The sequence below is a fragment of the Onychomys torridus genome, chromosome 2, assembly GCF_903995425.1.
Source record: "Onychomys torridus chromosome 2, mOncTor1.1, whole genome shotgun sequence".
Lineage (NCBI taxonomy): Eukaryota > Metazoa > Chordata > Mammalia > Rodentia > Cricetidae > Onychomys > Onychomys torridus.
Genome location: NC_050444.1, coordinates 97,777,200 through 97,801,356, shown reverse-complemented (window position 1 = coordinate 97,801,356; position 24,157 = coordinate 97,777,200). Strand labels below are relative to the sequence as shown.

The window sequence follows — 24,157 nt, the reverse complement described above, 5'->3', positions numbered from 1 at the left end:
TACCAGGCCAGGGATTGCATATGCATGCTGTCAGGCCCAGCTATTTTTGTGGATGTTGGAGACTCCCAATCAGGCTTTTATGCTAACACAGCAAGTATTTCATCTACTGTGCCATACCCCAGGCCATGGATTTTTAAAAATTTGAATTCTATACAATATTTGCTCTACAAATGTTATCTTCTAACACCATTTGTTACATGCTCTCTATAATATTTATAATCTGATATACACATGTATTTAAGCCAATAAATTAATGTAAACCCTGTCATCTAAGCATAGAATAAAAATCTAATAGGAGAAAAATTAGTGTCTGAAGTTATAATTTATGCTTATTAAAAAAGATATAGGATCTTTTCTGATAATCACTTCATGCCTAGAGTCTAATTTAAAAATTCAGAAAAGGCCATGTATTTTTACTATATTAGTATGGATCAATGGCTCATATTTGACCTGAGAGATTTGAAATATGTTTTTCTAATGACTTGCTTGAGTTTTGTGTACATAATATTAAAGCTTGAGGTTTTTATTTTAAAATAGTATTAGTCGTCGGGCGGTGGTGGCACATACCTTTTATCTCAGCACTTGGGAAGCAGAGACAGGCGTATCTCTGTGAGTTTGAGGCCAGCGTGAGCTACAGAGTGAGTTCCAGGAAAGGCTCAAATCTACATAGAGAAACCCTGTCTCAAAAAACCAAACCAAAACAAAAACAAACAAACAAACAAAAAAAAAGAAAATAGTATTTGTCCATGTATATCTCAAAATTCATTTTTCCTATTGATTCATTGTGACCACAATATTATGCTATAACAAGCTTTCTTCAAGCTCACTGTGCAATGGAGGATGAACAAGACAAGTAGGAGGCACTGTCCTGTCTTCCTATCTGTTGGGGAATCATTTGGTCATATAAAATTCTAGGTCTCACTGGGTTTAAATTCCCCTACTGTGTATTAGCATCACACAGGAAGATCCACATGGGATTATTCTAGTAGTTCTAACAAAACACATTTGGAGCCAATACTTTCAGAGATCATCTTATAAATGTTCTGAAGAAAAGTTTTTGAAAGGTTTACTGTATTTTAAAATGCAAAATTTTCTATTACTGTATTTTTAAATGGATAAAGGATGTTTTATGTCATAACTCAGTGAGAAAAAAGAACTTGGAATAAAGAACTACTTATAATGTGTACCCCAATCCTTCCCAAAAAAGAAAAAATAATAAGCAAAAGCAAATTAATGAGACCCTATTCTAAATTCTTCAAAAATGAAAACAGAGTGCATAGGGATGGCACTTGAAAAAAATATAAACTCTTAGATTTTAGTTTTTATTTTCTTTTACTTGTGTGATAAATATACAAAAATATACTGGTAATTAAAATTTGGCCAGCTATCTATTAGCACTAAGCATTTACTTGGGAAAACTTGAGAGTTCAGAGATATGTGTTGCTAGGGGAGGAAATTAGGGTTGATCACTAGCTTTTGTCTCCATTTTGAGGATAGAGAATGACTCTGTACATAAGAAGACACATGAAGGTCACCACATGTCCAGAGACAACTATGTAGCACAGACTGATAAATTAATCCTGGGAATAGAAAGAGCAAAACCATTTATTGAGTGAATTTTGACTCTAGGAGCACATGGGCTGCATTAACTGTATTAGAGAAACCAGGCCCCAGAAGTTAGCAGTTATGCCAGACTGAGGACAGGATGGCACTCTTCACTATGATGATGATGGCCCCCACTCACCCATAGCAAACCATCTGGTTTGTAAACCAAGGACCAACTGGCAAAGGACTCTCAACTGTTCTTTGAGCCAGTTGAGGTGGGTCCCTGTCAACAGCCTACTCAACGGTGCTCTGCTTATCCTCCTGTTTGCCTGTCTGGACCTGGGATTCATCCATCTCCCCTTCCCTGGCTCCACTCCTTCATTAGAACTGCAGAGCTGGTTTGTCTTTTACCTTTCAGGTTGACACATCTCTATAGCTCTGCTCTCAATCTAGTGGTACTCACAACCCTCTCCAGCCTCTCTGCAGCTAAGACTTGGTTCCTTTTCTTATCAATAAAGGGTCTAAGTGTATATTTTTTCGCAGTTCATGTTGGAACTTCCTGAGGTTGTCTGGAGCCTTTTAAGCACTTTGAAGTCACTATGTTATAGAGTGTATACCTCTCTCTCTGTGTGTGTGTGTGTGTGTGTGTGTGTGTGTGTGTGTGTGTGTGTGTATAAATATGTATATGTGTGTGTACATATATGTACTGTATGATGTGTTACCTGACAGTCAATATTAGTAATTAACATTGAAAAAAAGAACGTGTGTTCAATTTGGGTGGGTTTATCAAGGAAAGCAGAAATATGTGGTATAATGCTGCTATTGAAAATACCATATTTGTGAGCTCATTAAATAAGTTTTAACATTGTGGTAAGGCACACACTTGTTTATTTGTGTTTCAGACATAGTGTGCTCAATGACAAAGTATGACCTACACTGCAATAGTTGAAAACTCGGAAATATTAATTTTATTTAATGCTCAAAATCATGTAAAATCAAAATTTCTCCAAATCAATAAGATAAATCATAGATTTCAACATCAGATAGTGGATTTGCTGATATCTAAAGGATTTTCATTCCTTCCTGGGATTCTCTGATTGTCAAACAATGATGATGACACAGTACTTTGTCATCATACTTTTTCTTCTTTTAGACAGAATCACATGGTTGGATACTGCAAATTTCACTTGTGCATAGTTCACATTGTTTTTCCTGTCTACAAAGTCTACATGAAGATGTGAAAGTGACACACAACAAAATATGTGAGAACCAGTGTTACTGGGCAGTGAGGCATGGTGAGACATTTTCTTTTCTGTCATTGGGAGCAATGTGTGCAAGGAGTAAGAGACAATCTTCCTTTCTTTTTTTATTTTCCTCTTTGCTTCTTTGGTCTTGGGGTGAGCAGTTTATTCTGTTTCATGCTCTGGTTTTGTGCCATCCTTATCAGAGGCACAAATCATGGGCTTACTAGATCTTGGATTAGAACCTCCCAAACTATGATTTTTTTTGTAAGTTATCCAACTTATTTTGTTAATGTAATGGCTAAATGACTAATGCAGTATTTTAAACTTAAGAAAGAGATGTCAGGATATGTTCCCCAATAGAAGGTTTTTAATGATTCTAATACTGTGGATTTACCAACATTAATGATATATGCTAATAATATAGAGTGATAATTTGAAGCTTAAAGAAGAAAATATGAGGTGAAATTAGCCGTAATGTCACTTGGTGATTAACTTTTGCATAGGAGTGGATGATTCTGAACTATTAATATTAGCAGGGTGAATTGACTAATAGCCAATTAAGCAAACTATAAATACTGACCATCAGGTGAGCCCTTTGACTTTTATTACTAAAACCACAGCCTCATTATAACAAACCTGGATATCATTATCAGATGATCACTGAGCAAGTATAACTGGATATTTATGTAATCCATATCTGTTCAATTAGTGAAGGTTCAAAAATTTAAAGAAATAATGCAAATCATTTAAGAGTGTTTAAAAATTAAATCACTAGCATAAGAATCTCAATATTTATTCTATATTATCATCTGAATAGTTCAAAGGATTTGGAAAATCAAATTTTGAGGACAGAAACTTTAAGAGAAGCTATCTTTTATAAAAATGTTCTTAAATATAAAATTTGTTCCTATAAATTATTTATAAATGTTTATTAAATTATGTGATTTTTTTTTCTAGGTACACTTTTTTAATGAATTATTTTTTATTTTTAAAATTGAATTATTATTTTAGTTAAAATATAATTATATCATATTCTCCTTCCATTTCCTCCCTCCAATCCCCTTGCTTATTCTTAAAATTGTGTTTCTATATGACGATGAAGATGTGTGTGTATGGATATGTATGGATAAATATATAAATACAACATACTAATTCTGTTTAGTGTTGCCTGTATGTATATGTCTTCAGGGCTTACCCTTTTGTGCTAGATAACCAATTAATGGTCTTGTCCATTTCTTCCGTTCTCAGCATTCCTGAGTCTTGGCACAATTCCCAATAAAGCATAAAATTGTTTCCCTAATTTTCCCCACTGTTAAAGTTATGCATCGTTTGATATATTGTCAAATTCATGGACAAATACTGATAAATTACCATAAAGTAACATCTATCCTATAGTGAAATTTACTTAAGACTTTACGTAAAGTTCTTTTCTTCCTCTAATATCATAATTCTTTTATGATCATAACAGCATTGATTACTTGTAACTATAATGCTTCCTAAGCACTGATTCAAATGAAAGTATTAGATAGATAGATAGATGATAGATAGATAGATAGATAGATAGATAGATGATAGAAAGATGGATGATAGATAGATAGATAGACATAAAGACAAAGAAATAACAGAAAAATAATAGTTAATATATAGACATAAGATAAAAAGACGATAGAGATAAACAGATAAATAAAAACACATACAGAGAGATGACATGAAAAATGGATCAATAGAGATAGACAGATAGTTGGAGGATACATAGATCAATAGAAGGTAGCTATACAGATACATAGATAACTTACTCCTTACAAAAAGCATACAGTACTGGTGTCCATTTTGCCAATAAAAAAGTATGACTCTCTAGCACAGTAAATGGGAACATTTGTGAATTTAACTCAGGCCTATACACTATTAATATTTAAATAATATATTTTCTATTATATCTCAATCACTTGCATTTATATAATTTTACCAAGACTGGGTAAAATTTAATAAAATGGAATATTTGATCATACATAATGTTCAAAGGGAATAATGTGCAGGTTTACATAAAAAAAATAAGTCATGGATAGGTACATTTTTCTGGAATTTTAAAGTACACTATGATATATACACACTAGCATTAATATCTATAACTGTGGGTAGTCAGAGGTTCTGTGGATCACTGGTATTGACAAAACAGCACACCCAGTGATGTGACACGAAATGAAGAGGCACAAAGGGAAGGGCATGGCAGTAAGAAACAATGGGCACCAAGGGTTTGGTCTTTGCCTCTAAAGCTGAACATCCTCCCTCAGTGCTTGGCCCAGGGTTAATGGTCTGTGTACCTAAAGAGGACCCGACCCCACAGTATTATTGGGCAGTGAGTGCCTTCATGGCAGTTCTAGTACAGGCCATTTGGGCCTTTTACTTGTCTTTACCTTAATCTCTGGGGCTTCCTAAGACTCTAAAATGATTTAAGAAAGGATTAATATTTGTACCATATTACTGATAAAGATCTCATGTAAGACCTGAAAGTCAGTCCAGCTGTGAGGATGGAACATGGTTTTCTTTTGGATTCTTGGCTACGTTGTATCCACTGGCATTTGTCTTGATAGATTCATGGCACACGAAGATATTAAGAGGGAATTAAATTCAATGTCCTTAAATATGTGAGTAATGAGAAGTTTTAAAATTCAAAATAGTGTTGAAAACAGCATGTGTCTTTGGCATAAATGACAACTGCTTTTTGAATTCTCTGTAACCTTAATAAGATATAATTTTTAAAAAGGTATTTTATAGTATGAGGCATAGTCAAAATAAGATTGAAAATCACTTTTATCCTCTATCTGGTATTTGCTCAATTAATTCCAGAAATAATTTCATGTATCATTTGCATGTGGTGCAAACATTCACAACCCCCCATTTCTAGCTTTTTGTCAAACTGTATCACACATTGTTATCTATTCACTGTACTTTACAACAGAATGCTAGAACATGTATTCATATGGCACCTCAAAAACATGTATAATATCCTTTAGATTTCAATAAAAAATAAAATAATCTCTGTAGGCAGCCAAAATACACTTCCTTCTCAAAAATCAAATGCATGTTAAATAAATTGCAAACAATCAAAAAGCTATTTTCCTTCGGTCAAATAAATTATTTCTCTATATATATTTCTACTATATTCTGGGATGTTACACATTTTTTGTCACAAATTCATAAGCTGCTTGACTGTAACATTATTTAGGTGTTCTTAAAATTTATATCATCTCTTGACTGTCTATGGATCTATCATCTATCAAGCTACTATCTATCTATCTATCTATCTATCTATCTATCTATCTATCTACCTGTTTACCGATCTATCCATCCATCTATATCTACATAAAATCTTCAAGTAAAAGGTGTGCCTACACTGTTCTCTTAAGCATAACACAACTTACAAGACAAAATTGAACTAAATCATAGGGTTTTTTTATTTTTCATCTGAAGAAACATTTGTACCATTATCTTCCAGTGGATTTGCATTTTTTCCAAAAATACCTTATGGATGAAATATTTCCACATCCATAATTTCTAACCCTTTACTATTTTCTAGAAAAAAAAATATATATATGTAAAATCATAGAGATAGCTTATATAATTTCTTAGTCAAACAAAAAGTTGAGAATGTACAGAAATTCTCTATGAATGCAGGTGCATGTTTGTGAATTAAAATGGGACCTAATATCAAACTATTTGTAGCTAGTAATATGTCATGACATTTGGAGTAATAATATACATTTTTTGTAAAGTAATGCTAATGCAGCAACTGTGGAAATAATTGTTAATATTTTCCTGCATTGTAAGGCATTTGATCTGCAGAATTTGTAGTTTAGAATGACTTTAATGAATATACTATATATACTTTATGGCTGAATGAGAAGAGAAGCTAGAGCAAATGGAGAAGTACCACACAAAACTGGACTGTCAGTTATAATTTAGATCCTTGACTCCAGCTACTCAAGGTTAAGTAGGAATACCTCAGGGCCATTGCTATAACCAAGCAATTCCCAGAGTGGTGAGTTGCACCACATACCTTTTCCCCCAAATACTTGTCTTTTCCTGTTGCTGGGCAATGGCTCACGTTTTATATTCTAGTTTGTCTGTGTAAGACATCAATACAATTCACTGTGATAGGCAATTTGTATTGGATCAGTTGCATGGTGGTTTAATAAAGCAGAAGTTTTGACATTATTATTAAGCATTTACATCATAAAGTTATGAAAAATCCTATCTGTGGGCCTAAAATAATTTGACATTTTGCTCTGCTGACTTGAAGAGGCCAAATTATAGATTTTCTTTTTAATGTTGAAGGGTTGATTCACTTCCCATTAATTAAATGTCCAGAGTATTTGGAATTAAGCTGTCAAGTTTTATAAATGAAGCCAAAGGCATTCTAATTTCTCATTCTGAGTTTGTTGGAATTTAAACAGCATCTCCTGAAGAAGGAGGTGTTGCAATTGTATAATGGCTGCTTCAACATCACTGCAGAAATCAGGACACTAGATCTCCATTACTCTTAGATACATAATCATGAAGTGGGATTTTCATCAATATAAAGAAGCACAGTGAATCTATGCACTGCACCTAGCCAGAGATGTCTTCAGGGAGAATCTGGGCTAAGACATGCATGGTGCTGTGTTATAAAATCATTGTCTCCCAGAACACAGCATAGCTTTATAAATTACTCTCAAACTGAGATGCCAGAAACTTCATGCAGGTGTACTGGAACAGTATTCCTAAATTGATCTAAATTAGTGAATGTTGAGCAAATTCCTAATATCCATCTAATGTGTGCAGCAAAAATAAAGAATAGAATGTGCCACTTCTGGAATAAATGCTGAAGACCAGTTTCAGGGTGTGATGTAATATGAGAAATTTGAAGACAGCATGAAGGATAAACACAAAACTTACAATAATCATTAGATAGTGTGCTAGAACTTAAGTTTGGGAAAACATTTTAAATAGGCCAAGAGGTAGGAGCCAAAGTAAATCATTAGGAAAAAAAAGTGGAATTTTTCAGCATCATCACTTTATCTAAAATTCTTTAATTTTATTCACTTGTAGAAATTTTAAAAGTAGTATATAATTTCTCAAGGAGTCATCACCTGGAAGACATCCAAGGAAGGTAATCAGTTTTTAGTGAAAACAAAGAAAGAAAACTTGAACTCCTGTTATACTGTCCCAATTTCTTTTGCCTTTTTTCATAGGTGTCTGAAAGTCAATATATTTTACATTAATATAGATTCAATACCATAAGAGTAATCAGATAATAACCTTTATTTTTACATATTTATTTTTATCCTAACAATGAAAATACAGTGAGAATAGGCTTGTCTTCTCTTCTGTCATCCTTAGCACCCTTTTAGTGTTATTCCTCTGAGACAGGATTTTATACTCCATAGTCTTGGCTTGCCTAGACTCTGTAGCTCAGGCTGGCCTCAAGCTCAAGGCAATATAATTGTCTCTTGTAAAGTACTAGAATTGCAGGGATGAGCCATCACACCCAGATTTCCAAAATTGAACACTTCTGACAGAGTATTGAAGTTTAATTTCCTCTTACTTGGGTTATATGCTAGACAATGCCAAGTGGTGACTTACACACACATCCTTTAAAGCAGACAGGACTAGGGTATTTACCAAAGTCAATATAGCCTAGACTGGTGAACATTATTATTTAGGATGTTCTAGATTTCAAAGACTTGGTATTTAAGCTTTGAGCCACAATGCCTATGTTCTGAGTTTTGTGTTGCACTTACAATAAGCCTCATGGGAACATGCACATACAAGGGTTCAGCTACATATAACATGGCTACAAAGTAAGAGGACCACCTCTGGTGTTGGTGTTTGCCTTGTGATTTGTTTGAAATAAGGACTGCTTTGTTGTTCGCCTCTGTGTCTGGCAGGCTAACTGGCCTGCCAGCTCACTGTGGGTTCAGTGTGATCGACACCAGCGCTGCTGTGCACTGCTTTACAATGCTTCAGGAGATTGGAGCTGGAGTCCTTACCCTGGTGGAGGGAGCACTTTACTCACTGAGTGATCTCTGCATCCTGAACTTAAGATCTTAAATTGCAATAGATAATTGCTTCATTGTGCCTATTTATTTGTAATTCTTTCTATGTGCTTACCCTTTCTTTACAGTTTTGCTTTAATGCCTAATATTGCTTCCTTTTCTCCCCCCAATTTCAATTTTCAGTCTTATTGACATTTTCTATTATTTCTTTATATTCTGCTATGTAAATATCTGCTTTTAAATATTCCTTCTGTCCACTTTTTTGGCTTTGTATTTCTTCTCTTATGAACTTAATAAAATGTAAACCCAAGACATTTATTTTTAATCCTTTCTTTTAGAATGAAAATATCTAAAATTATATATACTTAAATAGTTCAAATTTCTAACATTCTAATTTTCTTCTTCCTTAAAAACTAAAAAATTGGAAGTAGTAGCCATAAAAATTGTTCTCTTGTGTATAATCATATTACAGTTTGCATTAAAAAAATTTAAATCATGTAGTGTTTTATTGTATACCTGGTGTTATTGTCAAAGCTAAGAACTGAATATTATTTGGCATTTAAAATTTGTTGGTAATAACTATCTGAGGCAGATGCTGCAATTGTATTTTGCATATGGGAAAATTTCAAGTATAGAAGACAAGAAAATTACCTACTATTAAGGAAATTAAGAATGAAATGCAGGTAATCTGGCATGTTATCATCTCATACAGGGAGAAATTGCTTGTGGCTGTGATTCCTTCTCTCATTCTTTCAGTAATATTTTCTATTTAGATTTCAGACTGTGCGGGTGTTTTCGTTTTTTCATTTCTCTTGCAGTCAGTTATCTCTTTTGTTGGGTCTTTAAATATTCTATCATTAATGTTGGACTTACAGAACTTCTATCAGTGGTAAAAAATATGTTGAGTTGTTTTTAGAGCTCATCATAAACATGTTCATGCATTGTTTCCATGCTAAGATCACAGTTAGAAATCTTATTTCCAACACTAATGCAATACCTTCTGTGAAGATTTCTAATGTCTCCAGAGGGGCATCAATCCTAGCTACCTCTCAGACGGTGGCTCATGACCAACTGTGTTGCTTCTGTCACAGCACAAAAACTTAAAATTTCAAGTAGTGTGGGTTAATGACTCATTCATTTTTTTTAATGAAATTATTTATAAAGGCATCAAATCAATCATATGCTTTGTTAATATCAATGCAGAATTAGATATTCAGAGGTACCTTGTTTCTATTTTGAAATTCGGTTACATGGCTATATTTTCCCCTGCTATTTTATAGGGAAAAAAAAGCACTACTCTGAAAGATGGGTAGTGGAATCTTATTTGGTCAAATACATGTCACAGTCTTTTGTTCTTTGCAGGTGGAGTGACAGGGTCATTCAAACGAGCCCTTTTCCCTTGTAACCATGTCCTTGGTACATGGATAATGTACCAAGATGTCATGAGGCATCTACTAACTGAAGTTGAACCCAAGCTAGGAGCGAAGTCTGGGACAGTGTTTTCCTTATAGTCTCAGAGAAATTGGTTCTGCTGGAGTTTGGACTTTTCTGCATTAGCACACTGAGATAACACATTTCAAATGTTTTAAGCCACCATGTTGTACTCAGCAAGATTATGTAACAGACCAGAGAAGCTAATCTCAGGTGTTGAAACTTAGATGAAGAATTTTATTCCAATATTGCATCTTTCTAGTAGAAACTGAAAGCTATTTGTGAAATCAGAAGCATACTTTGTAAATGTAGATTTTTTTTACATATACTTGCATTTTCATTTTTATTAAAGTTTACAATTTATAAATTTTTTCTATGTCTCTTTTGTTTTTTTTATTTAAGTTATATTTGTGTTTTAATTTTACTTATCAGCCATGGGTTCCCCTGTCCTCCCCCTCCCGCCCCCCACCCCCACCTTCCCCCTAGTCCCTCCCCTCCATTCCCATCTCCTCTAGGGCCAAGACTCCCCTGGGGATTCAGCTCAACGTGGTAGATTCAGTACAGGCAGGTCCAGTCTCCTCCTTCCAGGCTCAGCAAAGTGTCCCTGTGTAAGCTCAAGGTTCCAAATAGCCAGCTCATACACTATGGATAGGTCTGGGTCCCACTGCCTAGGTGCCTCCCAAACAGTTCAAGCTATTTAATTGTCTCACTTATCCATAGGGCCTGATCCAGTTGGGGGCTCCACACATAAATTATGAACCAAAAGCTGTGGAGCACCCAACTGGATCACCCTCTGGATAAGTGAGACAATTGATTTGGTTCATAATTCATGTGTTTCCATTAGTTTGGCTATTTGTCCCTGTGCTTTTTCCAATTTTGGTCTCAACATACTCTTATAGTCCCTCCTCTTTCTCTCCAATTGGAGTCCTGGAACTCCACCTGGGGCCTAGCCAAGTATCTCTGCAACCACTTCCATCAGTTATTGGATGAGAGTTCCAGCACGACAGTTAGGGTGTTTAGCCATCTGATCACCAAACTAGGTCAGTTCAGGCTTTCTCTCTACCATTGCCAGTAGTCTACATTGGAGGTATCTTTGTGGATTTCTGGGGTCCTCTGTAGCACTTTGCTTCTTCCTGTTCTCATGTGTTCTTCATGTATCATGGTCTGTTATTCCTTGTTCTCCCTTTCTGTTCTTGATCCAGCTGGGATCTCCTGTTTCCCTAAGCTCTCTTTCCCTGAAACCATGCCCTTCATTACTCCCACTGTTGCCCAGGTTGTTCATGTAGATCGCATCCATTTCTCTGTCATTGGGTGATACCCATGTCTTTCTTAGGGTCCAGTTTTTTTTTTAGCCTCCCTGGAGTTGTGAGTAGCAGTCTAGTCATCTTTGTTATACATCTAGTTTCCTACTATGAGTGAGTCACTTCCTAAATATAACACCAGTAGCACAGACACTGAGAGAAACAATCAATCAATGGGACCTGTTGTAACTGAGATACTTTTGTAGAGCAAAGGACATGGTCAACAAGACAAAGTGACAGCCTACAGAATGGGAAAAGGTCTTCACCAACCCCACATCTGACAGAGGGCTGATATCCAGAATATATAAAGAACTCAAGAAATTAGACATCAAAATGCCCAATAGTCCAATTAATAAATGGGCTATAGAACTAAAAAGAGAATTCTGAACAGAGGAAGCTCAGATGACTGAAAGACATTTAAGGGATTGCTCAACATCCCTAATTATCTGGTAAATGCAAATCAAAACAACTGAGATACCACCTTATACCTGTCAGAATGGCTAAGATCAAAAACAGAGAAGACAACTTATGCTAGAGAGGATGTGGAACAAGGGAAACTCTCCTCCACTGCTGGTGGGAATGCAAGCTTGTACAGCCACTTTGGAAATCAATATGGTGCTTCCTTAGAAAATTGAGAATCAATCTCCCCCAAGACCCAGCTGTAGCACTCTTGGGCATACACATATACCCAAGGAATGCTCAATCATACCACAAAGGCATTTGATCAACTGTGTTCATATCAGCATTGTTTTTAATAGCCAGAACCTGGAAACAACCTAGATACCCTTCAACTGAAAAATGGATAAAGAAAATATGGTACATATACACATGGAGTACTACTCAGCAGAGAAAAACAATGATATGAGGTTTGCAGGCAAATGGATGGATCTAGAAAAAAATCATCCTGAGTGAAGTAACCTAGACTCAGAAAGACAAACATGGTTTGTACAGTTTATAAATTTAAACAACATGTTCAAGTTTAATTATATAGGAAAGCAATTTGTATGATCTTTAAAACTGTAAGTATTCTAAGAAAATCCCTCCCTGCCTATGAAATCACACAGCCTCATTTGAGCTCCTTGAAGATTTTTGTCCCCTGGGATCCCCTTCACTAGAGGATCCTCTCCAGATCTTTCTTTGATATAATCCCTTACTTCGTCACAACATTTGAAACCATCATCCTTTCCAGGGTCACCTCTTTCTTGAGCTGGTTTACTTCCATCTTCAATTTATCCTTTTCTGTCAGGTCCTCAATGTTGTTCATTGGCATCTTCTGTCAGGGAAGCTGTTGTTAGTTTTCTTTTAAATTGCCTGTGATAACCAGCTTCTCATGAACACATTCATTAAACTCTGCTCATGCTGCATGCTAGGCTTGCGATTATTCAGCTTCATAATCTCCCCTAATATGATTAAGCTAAGCGTTTGTCTCCTAATACCTGCCAGTAGATTTGAGGGAAGACATCTGTTTAGTCGGTGTATAATATACAGGATTTAAAGCCCCTCCTTTCTTGTGACCTCTCACACAGTCTGAATTTTTGTGTTTTCAACTCTCTAGTGTCAAATGTGTCCACCAAGGAATCAGTGCCATTCAGCTCAGTTAGAGGCCATTCTGAGGACTCTTTTTATGAAACATTGGCACTCAAAATTTAGGGTAAATTTCAATGTGACCCAATGGATAATGAGCGGCAGTGCCTTCATGAAGGTTGAATGAAAACCAAGGGAGTCCAAAGTCCATATGTTCACTGAGTTCCTAATGGGTGCTTATGTTAATTGATTGTGAGTTTTGCATCACAAGGGCCACCAAATAAAGCTAGTTCACTACATATATACTAGTCTTGATGGAGACATTTAAAATGAGGAATATTTCTAAATCCACTTAAAGCTGTAGCTTTATGGGGGAAAATCTGCATTTAACATATTTGGAACAAGAGGAGAGAAGCAGACTTCCCCTGACTCATAACATGCCTTTTACCTGATTAACCCTAACAGGGAAGAAAAGCAAAACATTTCCTGTTTCCTCAGCCCAATAAGAGCAAGACAACTTGTGTCTATGCAGAGAAAAAGAATCCTTCCTTTCATCTAAAATCCAACACCATAAAAAGAAACAGATTCATAGCATTTTAAAAGAGCATAGAATTAGGTATTCTCAGTAAATCTGTCATATTTGAAAGTGCAGACTTGGGAAATAATTTCATGTGTTGTTATATGGAAATGTATATAGTAATTAGGCCCAAACTTCCAATTCAGTCCTCATGGTCCCATGATACGGGTCAAATATTGATGAAGATCGTGAATAGATACATTGTGCTAGTATTGAAACTAATAAATGCAGTGTTCTTAGTATGTGACTATATACATAGTATGCTAGGAGAACAAAACTATGACCAGCTTTTTGTGACAAGATTAATAACTACAGAGCTCAGATTATTTTTTTAAATATCATTTCTAAAATCTGTGCTGTATTGGTAAATCTGTCATATAAGAGTACTTAGGCATTATTGGTATTAGTCAGGATGTAATTCACAATATACTATTGATTGCCAACCCACATGTATGATTTAGAAATTAAAAACTAAACTGTGAAGGCAAACAGTGAAAAATAGCCAGTAACATCAAGAAGATACATCAAGACTGTTGACTGTATTTTAACATCCCATAATCCCTTCTGTGTCTAAAGGCTTGAGGGGTTGGAACTTGTTGCCTTAGCTGGCCTGTCAGCAGGGTTTCAGTTTGAGTGAATTTGTCTGTGATGGAAAGCAGAATAAGAAAAAGGCATTATTCTTTGGTGAGAGCACATGGCATTTGTGTGTGACAGACAGGCAGCTGAACAGGACCCTCCCTATGAAACATGAACTCCTCTGCTCTGAAACTACTGTCACCTGCCAAATCTCCTTTCAGATTCTTGCGTTGTCCAGTTTTCTGAAAATAGAGACACATTCTCCCTATCCTTTGGCCTTTTTAGAGCAGTTTGAGCTTCCAATTCTTACTGGAAATACAGCACATATTTCATGTGCAAGTGAGAAATCTGAAGTAGACAGAGAAGAACAAAATAACCTCATAAGTAAAAAGCCAAAAATGATTAAAAGTCATGTGAAACTTGAGGATATGTACTGATGAAATTAGTAATCAAGCAGAACAGGCACATAAGGATTCTCAGAGCAAGCAGCAGATGACGCAATTGTCCATGGTGCTTATGTGTCCCAGGCAGGGCTCGCCCAGCGGCTTAGGCTTGCCTCATTTATATCAATGTCTCAGTACAGGGACTGCAGGAGTGTACCACTGTATCTGTATTTCCATTATGCATTTATAAATAATATGTATAAGTATATTGAATTCAATAAATGTTAAAACTGCAAACGTCTATCTGATTATTTGAGTTTGGAACCAATTGCAGTGGCGTCAGTGGTCCTTTTCTGGGCCTGACACTTTAGAAACTGTAGTTCTAGGTGTAGTCTTAAGGTGCATCCTTTCTTTTGTAGCCAACAATGTTGGCTCTTGGATATCAACTTGCTAGATGTTCACCCCATTAATATTTTCTCTCAATCCTTATCATCAGGTGACTTTACACCAGCATTGTGTGCATGAAGTTAACAGGAATTTTGTTCTTTTCTATTTGTCACAATCCAGTGATGATAGGCTAGTAAAGGAGCAAAAGTACATTTCTTCTCTGAAATGGTAAAGGTTTTGTTGAAATTTACAAGTACAATCTTCCTATGAATCTTGGCTAACACAGTCCTCACATGGAGTGCTTCCTGTCTTTTCTTTTCTAAGGTCTGCCTGCTTCTGCCTTCCTTTGAAAATGCAGCATGCACATGTACTGTGATGATTTCAGATTCAGTATCTGTGATTATCTGTCTCTAGATTTCATTTTCCCCCTCTTGCTTATAGTCTCACTTTCTGTTATGTCTGATAATCTTTCATTGAATGTTGAACACTGGCAAGAAAAATGTGTTATATGGTGTAGTATGTAGTATGTGTACTTTAAAGTGAGTGTAATTCAATAGAGTTAAAAATTATCTTCATAAAGTATAATAGCAATATTTCAAACATTTAACAGCTATACACTGTAATGGCTCTAAGAAGTTACTTCTAGTTTCAATGAAAATTGTTTTGGACATTTGTTGACAACAGTGATGGTTTGACTAAAAATGGCTTCCATAGGCTTAAACAATTGCATACATAGCCACCAGGGAATGGAAACTCTTTGGTAGGATTAGAATGATTAGGAGAGGTGGCCTTGTTGGAGGAAGTACATATCTGCAGGTTCACTTTGAAGTTTCCAAAATCCCATGTACCAATCTCTCTCTCATTCTCTCTCTCTCTCTCTCTCTCTCTCTCTCTCTCTCTCTCTCTCTCTCATGGTTTATATTGCCATGTTCCCTGCCATGACGATAATAAACTAAAATTCTGAAACTATAATCAAGTCTCCAATAAATTCTTTCTTTTATGAGTTGTCTTGGTCATGGTGTCTGTTCACAGCACCTAAGACAATATCTTTCTGGAATAAATATTTATATAACACCTCAACACATTTTTTTTTCACTAATGATTCTTTTAAACTTTCTGAAGTTATATAATTTTTTGTTTATATATACTCCTTGTGAATGCCCCATTAGAGGTCTCTCCCTTTCTACTTCATTTTACTATTTTATTGTAACTTTTTGTGTATGAGTGTTTTGCTTCTATGTATGTCTACATTCAAGCGCGTGTTTGTTGCCCAGAGAAGCCAGAAGAGGTTGTTAGATTCATCGAAGCTGGAGTTACTTACAATTGTGAGCTGCCATATGGGTGCTGGGATTTGAATTATGGTGTTCTGGGAGAGCACCCAGAGTTCTTACCTGCCAATGCACTTTTCTAGCCACCACTGTCACTGTTAATCATTGTGTTAACAGTGCAGTACAAAAAGCACCAGGATTAGAATTTACTCTGATGTCTAGTGATTTTAAGGGTCTGTTCTTTAGCTTTTTAGATATAGTACAGAGGGTGGAAAGCCTTCCTTTCCTCTCCAGCTGCTGGATTCTGGTTTGGGTTCTTATTAAGTTGCCAAAACTTCGTTGCAGAAATTTTGATCATACTGTGACACTCCAAACTTAAATAAAGTTTACCTTGAATCATGTGACAGAACAAGTGACTAGCTGACCAGAATTGGCCAGAAAGAAACCAGCAATTTAGATAGAGAAGACTCACAGGAAGGAAGAGTGGGGACTCTATTTTGTCATTTCCTTTTGGTTTGGGGATGAGTAAAGAGACTTGTTACTTACTAGGTCTCCACCCAAAAAGCAAGGTCAGCTGGTTGCTTCTTGGATTCTCTGATCTATCAAGTTTTCACCCCCCACATCTGACATCTGGGTCTTTGTTGGTAAATAATACAATAGAGGCTTAGTTTAAACCTACACTGTGTTCAGGACAAGAAGGAGCTAGAGACTTCATACTGAGTAGCCAGCAGTTTTGACTGCAGGGCCATGGGACCACAGATGATAATACAAATAACCATAGATTCATGTGCAGCTGCTAAGATAACAGAAAAACATCATTTAGTACTCCAATGTATGGCACAATCCTTGTTGTGGACAAACTGAGGAGCCAGAAGAATTGGTGAGATACATGGGAAGTCTATAAGGAGAGAATTAGATAATATTAAAAAGAAAACTCTTTCCCATATTAAGAATTGCAAATATTACAACTCAGGTGGTTAGAACTCTGTATAGTACTACTATGGATGGCTTGCAAATGGAAATCATAAATGAAGGGATAAACCACTTAGCTATGATTGACATAATTACAATTTTAATTACTATCAGTTTGGTAATTCATATTTTATTCTTTAAGAAAGTGGTTTGGTAACTGTGCCAAGTATGAGAATTTGACAGATAAGATACAATCCTTAGAAAGACTTACTAATGAAAATAAGAAAAATAGACAGACATAGAGAGAGGAATTTAAACAGAACCTACTGCAGCATCACATTATGAGTCTGAAAAGGAGTGGCCCAAAGTTTTGAGAAAACCAATCTTAATTTATTCAATTACCATATAAGAATGACCACCAGATGATAGGCACCACAAGGCTATGCAGAAGTTAACTGGGGTCCTGTAGAAATATTAGATGTAAAGAGATTCAAGGAAGCAGTCATTTCATAGGGTATGCATTCACCCTTTGTGAATCAGATGTTTGATTCTTAGGAAACAGGAACAGAATTATTCCTCAAGACTGGAAAGACTTAGTTACAGAAATATTGGAAGCTGGTCCTCAGTTACAATGGAAAATGTGATAGAGAGAGGAAGCTAGGGTCATAGAACAAGGAAGTATGGCTAGAGGTATGGTAATTTACCAAGAAGGCCAATAGGCTGATTTGAAATGACAGTTTTGATTTGATGATCACACCTTTGCTCTATGCTATATAGCATCATTGAATGCTTGGAACAGGGCTGGCTAAAGAATCAGGAAAGAGGACTGAGTCATTTACTAAAATTAAAAAAGGCCCAAAAGAAGCCTTCACTGATTTTTTTTTTTACAAAGATTGACTTCAGTTGTAAATAGAATGATTTCAGATGCATAAGTTAGACTATTAGTTAGAATATTAATTGAATCTTTGGCATTTGAAAATGCTAATTCAGAAATCAAACAAGTAATTAGCCTTTTAAAGACAAGATCAGCACCATAGATGAATGGATCTGAAACACAACTGATATAGGATATCACACTTATGATGATAAAGGGATAGATGTGATTTCTAAAATTTTCAAGAAAAATAAAAATGTCAGATGTTTTAATTGTAGTAAATGATGTCAGGCAAGGTGTTCTTAGAAACAATGTGTTTTCTAGATATAATCCAAACAGAAGGCTCCAGTGTTCTACAGGTATGCAGAAGGTGTGGCAAAGGCCAGCATTGGAGTAATAATTTCAGAGCAACAAGGAACAGGTACAGTAATACTTTGCCATTGGGAAACACCCAGAGGAAGCTTCCCACAGGCCCCAATATCAAATTTGCTTCAGTAATTCCCTGTCGTCATTGAAGAAACTCATCCACAGAACATGTTAAAAAGCTTTATCCCTGTTGTTAAAAAAAACAAAAACAAAAATTATACTGTTCTGGATGTGATTAAGGACCCAACAGCTTCAGTAGATAAAACAAAATGGTCAGAAGAGACCAGAAAACAAGTATCTTGGCAAACTACTATAAATTATCAGAAACCAAAGCTAAAAATACAAATAAATGGCATTGAAACTGAGGAGTTAGTATACACAAGTACAAGTATAACAATAATTTCACCAAAATTTTTGGCATCCATATTAGTCTCTTCAGGAAATATATGTCCAGCGTCTAGGGATTCTAACTTCATCTCGGACAAAACAAATTGCAAAATGAGTCATATATATAGATAGGAAAATTAGCCACACCATATATGGCTAACATAGCAATGAATTTATGGGTATGTGATTTATTACAGGAGTAGAAAACACAGATTAACATTCTATCAATCTCATAAAGAAACTGTAACATAAATAATGCTTCTGATAGAAATATTAGAAGGTATTATCAAGAACAGTCACAGACTGCTCATGTTGTACATAAGTAGAGCAGAACAATTGCTGATTTTTTAACAGGTCGACAGTTAACTGATAAACACTTGTGGGTGAAACAACTGTCTTTGACATCAGAAAAAAATTACAGGCACTAGATAAGCTGGTTCAGGAGCAGTTAAATGCTCAACATATTGAAGAATCAACTAGTCTTGGAATTCTCCTATGTTTGCCATTAAAAGGAAATCTGGGAGATGCAGGATGTTAACACATTTAAGAGCCATAAATAAGATGATTCAGCCAATGGGCTCTTTATAGCCTGGAATTCCTTGCCTTTTTTTTTTTATTACCTATGGATGGTGTGTTATAGTGACTAATTTAAAGACTTTTTTTTTTTTTTACAATACCTTTATAAGAACGGATAGAAAAAAATCTGCTTTCACAGTGCCTACATATAATTCTCAGCCTGTTAAAAGGTACCATTGGAAAGTTCTTCCACAAGGAATGTTAAACAGTTTTGTCTTATGTCAATATTTTGTACAACAGCAAATAGCACTAATTCATAAACAATTTCCTCAGTCTATATTTTACTATTATATGGATGATATCTTACTGACACTTTGAGACACAGATAATTTAGAAAAAAAAATGTTTAATGAAGTAAAGAGAATTTGGCCTTATTGGGGATTAAAAATTGCTCCTTAAAAAATAAAAAAGAGGAAATTCTGTTCATAATTTAGGACATAATATAGGTTTACAGAAAACTCAACCACAGAAAGTACAAATCAGGAGAGATCAATTATAATCTCTTAAAGATTTTCAAAAATTCCTGGGAGATAAAAATACTCTATGGACCAAGATTGGATTAATTCAAGAACTAAGTAATTTATCTCAAAATTTACAAGGTGATAAGGACTTAAAAAGTCCAAGAACACTACCATCTGAGGCTGAGAGAATTGGCTTTGGTAGAAAAGAAATTATAGGATGTATATATGGATTACTTAGATCTAGAGCTTGATTACATCCTGGTTATTTTACTTTCTATGAATACTCCTACAGGAATGCTTATGCAGAGATAATATCTTAAAATGGATATTTTTACCAAACATACAGAGTAAAAAGCTAAAAATTATGTAGAATAGTTCTCTGAATTGATTCTGAAAGGAAAATTGAGACTTTTTCAATTAGTAGGAATAGACCCAGCAGAAATTGTGGTCCCTTTTACTGATGCTGAAATGTCCCCCAATACAGGCAGAAAATGAACACTGGCAGAGAGCTTGTGGGAATTTCTTGAGCAAGATTAAGAACAAGTATATTAAAAGCAAAAGACTTCATTTTTAAATAGAACCAATGTCTCATTCCTCACATTGTATGAAGAACACCAATTTCTGCAGCCCATAATTTTTATAATGATGCAAATAAATAAGGAAAGTCAGGTTATAAGTCAGAAAAACTAATAAAGTGGTTCAAAGCCCTTATGATTCAGTTCAAAAATAATAATTATATGCTTTTCTCATGGTATTACTAGATTTTCCAGAACATCTAAATATAGTTAATGACTTTCAAATTGCAGAAAGAGTTGTTTTATATATTGAAACTGCTGAACTTATTCCAGATGATTCAGAATTAGCTTTGTTATTTATTGAACTACAGCAAGTAATCAGAAATAGAAATTATCCTTTGTATATAATACATGTCAGATCCCATGTGGGTTTACCAAGCCCTTTAGCGTAAGATAATGATGACAAATTGATCAGCTATTAATTGTAAATGTGCTAGAGGCCTCAGAATTTCATAAGAAATACCACATTAACAGAAGATGCTTGGAGAAAGATTTTTCTACCACTTGGCAAAAAGCCAAGAAAATTATAAGGAAATGTCCTATCTGATCTTTGGATAACAAAAGCGCACTACCTGTAGGAAGTGACCCAAAAGGTACTCAATGAAATAAAATTTGGCAAATGGATGTGTTTTATTTTGCAGAGTTTAAAAAATTAAAATATATACAGCATTCCATAGATACATATTTAGAATTTCAATGGGCAGCTACTTCAAGTTCTGAAAGGCTGATTCTGTAATTATATATTGATTAGAAGTTATGGATATTATGGGGATATTTGTATAAATTAAGACTGACAGTGCTCCAGCATATGTCTCTAGTAAAATGAAACTTTTTTTTTTTTGCATATTACAGATATACCAAACTATCCTACAGGACAAGCAGTTATAGAAAGATTTAATCACACCTTAAAAGATATTCTTAATAAACAGAAAGGGGTAATAAAGCCCCCCCGCCAGAAATAGATTACACAGTGCTTTACTAACTTTAAATTTTTAAAATGCTAATGAAAGAGGAACAATGGCTGTGGAAAGACAGTGGATAATAGGAAAACCTGCTGAATTTAATCAGCATATATATTTTAAATATGTGTTGACCTCAGAATGGAAATCAGGATATGTGTTCTGTTGGAGAAGATGTTTTGCTTTTGTTTCCACAGGAGAAGAAAAGCTCTGGATACCATCAAGATTGAAAAAGATTAGATTGGAACAGGAGAGACCTCTTAATTAAGAGAGGCAATAGTTCATCAAATAGCTTGATCATTCAATCCATAAGAAATGTTTTTCATTTGATCAGGTATAGAATATTTTTTATTATTAAAATATAATACTTCTTCTGTTGCCAAAACCATTTCATCTTAACAAAGATATAACCTGCCAAAAAAGAACTACTCAAAGTTAGGGTTGGGGCAGGGTTTTGTTTTTGTTCTTCTGGAAGAATAAAATCATCCAACTAAGGAATCCAGAGACCACTGGAAAAATGAAATGCCTGAAGAAAGAAAAATCATCAAATGTCCTAAGAAAAAAAAGTAAATTGGCCTAATGGCATAGTACACATCCAATACGGTAGAACTTCATAAATCTTCTAAAACGTTTATTTCTTCTGCTCTCTGCAAACTTAAAGGGCAAATGGTCCTCTCATGGTATCAATTCAAATAAAAAAATCAAAGCTAGCTTTGGAGTTGTAGCATGGCTCTCTCCTTCTCTAAATTCAAGCATGCTAGCTAAAGGAAAGTCCGAAATCTCTGTCTAATATCAGAGGAGCCATGTGCTATAAGACACAAGAAAATCAAAATTAGGGGCCTATTTTATTGTCACTAACCTCATAATCCTTTGGTTTTATTTGGACTCTTTGAAACTTTTTTTAAGTTATAAATATCTCAAAATTTATAAGATTATCTATCTATCTATCTATCTATCTATCTATCTATCTATCTATCTACAAACTTTCTGTCATGATATTAATGCCATATAGAAAACTAACTAATTTTAGAAAAAGGCTTCATCCGGCTTCCTGTACATTATTTCAGGTTTGATTCTGAAGCAGGAACTAGGAACTAAGTTTGTGTACCCTTTAACCTCTCTTAGATCTGATACATATGGCATATAAAATGTTAAGTTAAGTTCTGCAGTAAACCATGACCATTCCATTTGAAGTCTACAAAAAGATAATGGAACTCCACAATTATTATTCTGTATGGGTCCCCTTGTCCTTGTGGCCTGTTGACTACCAGTCCATGAGGACAAGGGGAAGTATCAATGACAGAGAGCTTTGTATGGCCTGTGACCATGATGGGGACAACTTTTCAGGAGATAGCTTCAGTGAGTGTGCTCATCTTTTTCCAGAGTACAAGGAATTATAGGATTGGGGATGGTAGCTTGGGAATCACATAATTTGCATTAAACAGCATGCTCCTATCATAAAGCTCCTAGTACAAGACTTAGTGATCATCTATGGAAGCACAGTCCTATTGTAATGTCCCTAGAACAATGTCTAATTACCATATGTGCAGCAAGGGGAAAGCTTCTTCAGGGAACTGTGTCCAGAGTCATACTAGAGGTAAGTTAGGCTTCCTGGCCTAGAGCAAGTCTCCAGATAAGGTCAGGTAGAGGACAGGGTGCCTTTCATCAGGGAGAGGGAGTCATCCATGTTGCAGAGCTCAGAGAGAGCAGCCAGGCCATCTAAACTGCAACCTCCAACCAGCAAGATCTCTCAGCATGATTCCAAGCTGACAGATGCAACTTAAAGATCAGCTTTGGACTACAAATTGCTCAAGACAGATTCAAAGTGATTAAGATGGTCCAGCTTCCCAGACTACTCTACCCAGAACTTCAGATAAGCCCTGCCCTTTCCCATTAAACAGAGACTGGATAGTGAATGATGCAGCTCTCCCAGGACTTGACCATTATCTCTATTTCTCAGGGTCCCATAAAGATGCCATTGCCTCCAGACAGTAGGAAGTAATTTTAAAAACAAATGTCCACATTCCTAAGAAGTGGCATAGGCAGTTTTTGGTCATTTAGTGGTTTATAGATATTTGTCATCATTTAGGGGGTGGTTAGAAATTGTCACTGGTCATGGTAAGGGAGGAAACTAAGCAAGGGATGTTGAATTAATGGATATCTTTCTGAAAATAAAAACAGGGGTATGGAAAGCATAGGATAAAAGGGTAGATTACTGAATCTCCTTTTAGAATAAGAAGCACCTACTAGCTTCAAATATTTTACATTGGTGTATATGGGTTTTTTTATATTGATGCAAAATTAAGGCTATCTTTGTTACACACACACACACACACACACACACACAAACACACATATATATGTTTCTACTCTTGTTTAAGGTACTGTACCCATGCAGCTCAATTAAAAATGTATTTTAAATTTCAAGACCTTGAAAGCTATTATTACAAACTGTTCAGGATAATTAAGAAATGCAGGGGTTGGGGATTTAGCTCAGTGGTAGAGTGCTTGCAGGACACAAAAGAAAGTGACAGCTGAACTTTGCCATGACAAGGTAGGACAGACATTCAAAATTCCTATTTCACTGAAAAGTTTGTCAGATATTCTAGGCCTGGGGGTAAAAATGGATGCCCCAATGTTGCAGAAGAACTTCTGGTGACTGTGCAGGAACCCAGCTGTTTCTTTTATTTCTATACTTTTGAAAATTGCTTACTCTGTACTTCCTGTTTACTCAAGTAATATTATATCCTTCTCAGGTCTCTGATGAAGTAGAAAA

General features: G+C 35.4%; 1 pseudogene; it reads right to left on the bottom strand.

The window, feature by feature from the left end:
* Window positions 1-12,604: 12,604 nt before the first annotated feature.
* Window positions 12,605-12,866, bottom strand: LOC118577285 (annotated as a pseudogene).
* Between the last annotated feature and the right edge of the window lie 11,291 nt (window positions 12,867-24,157).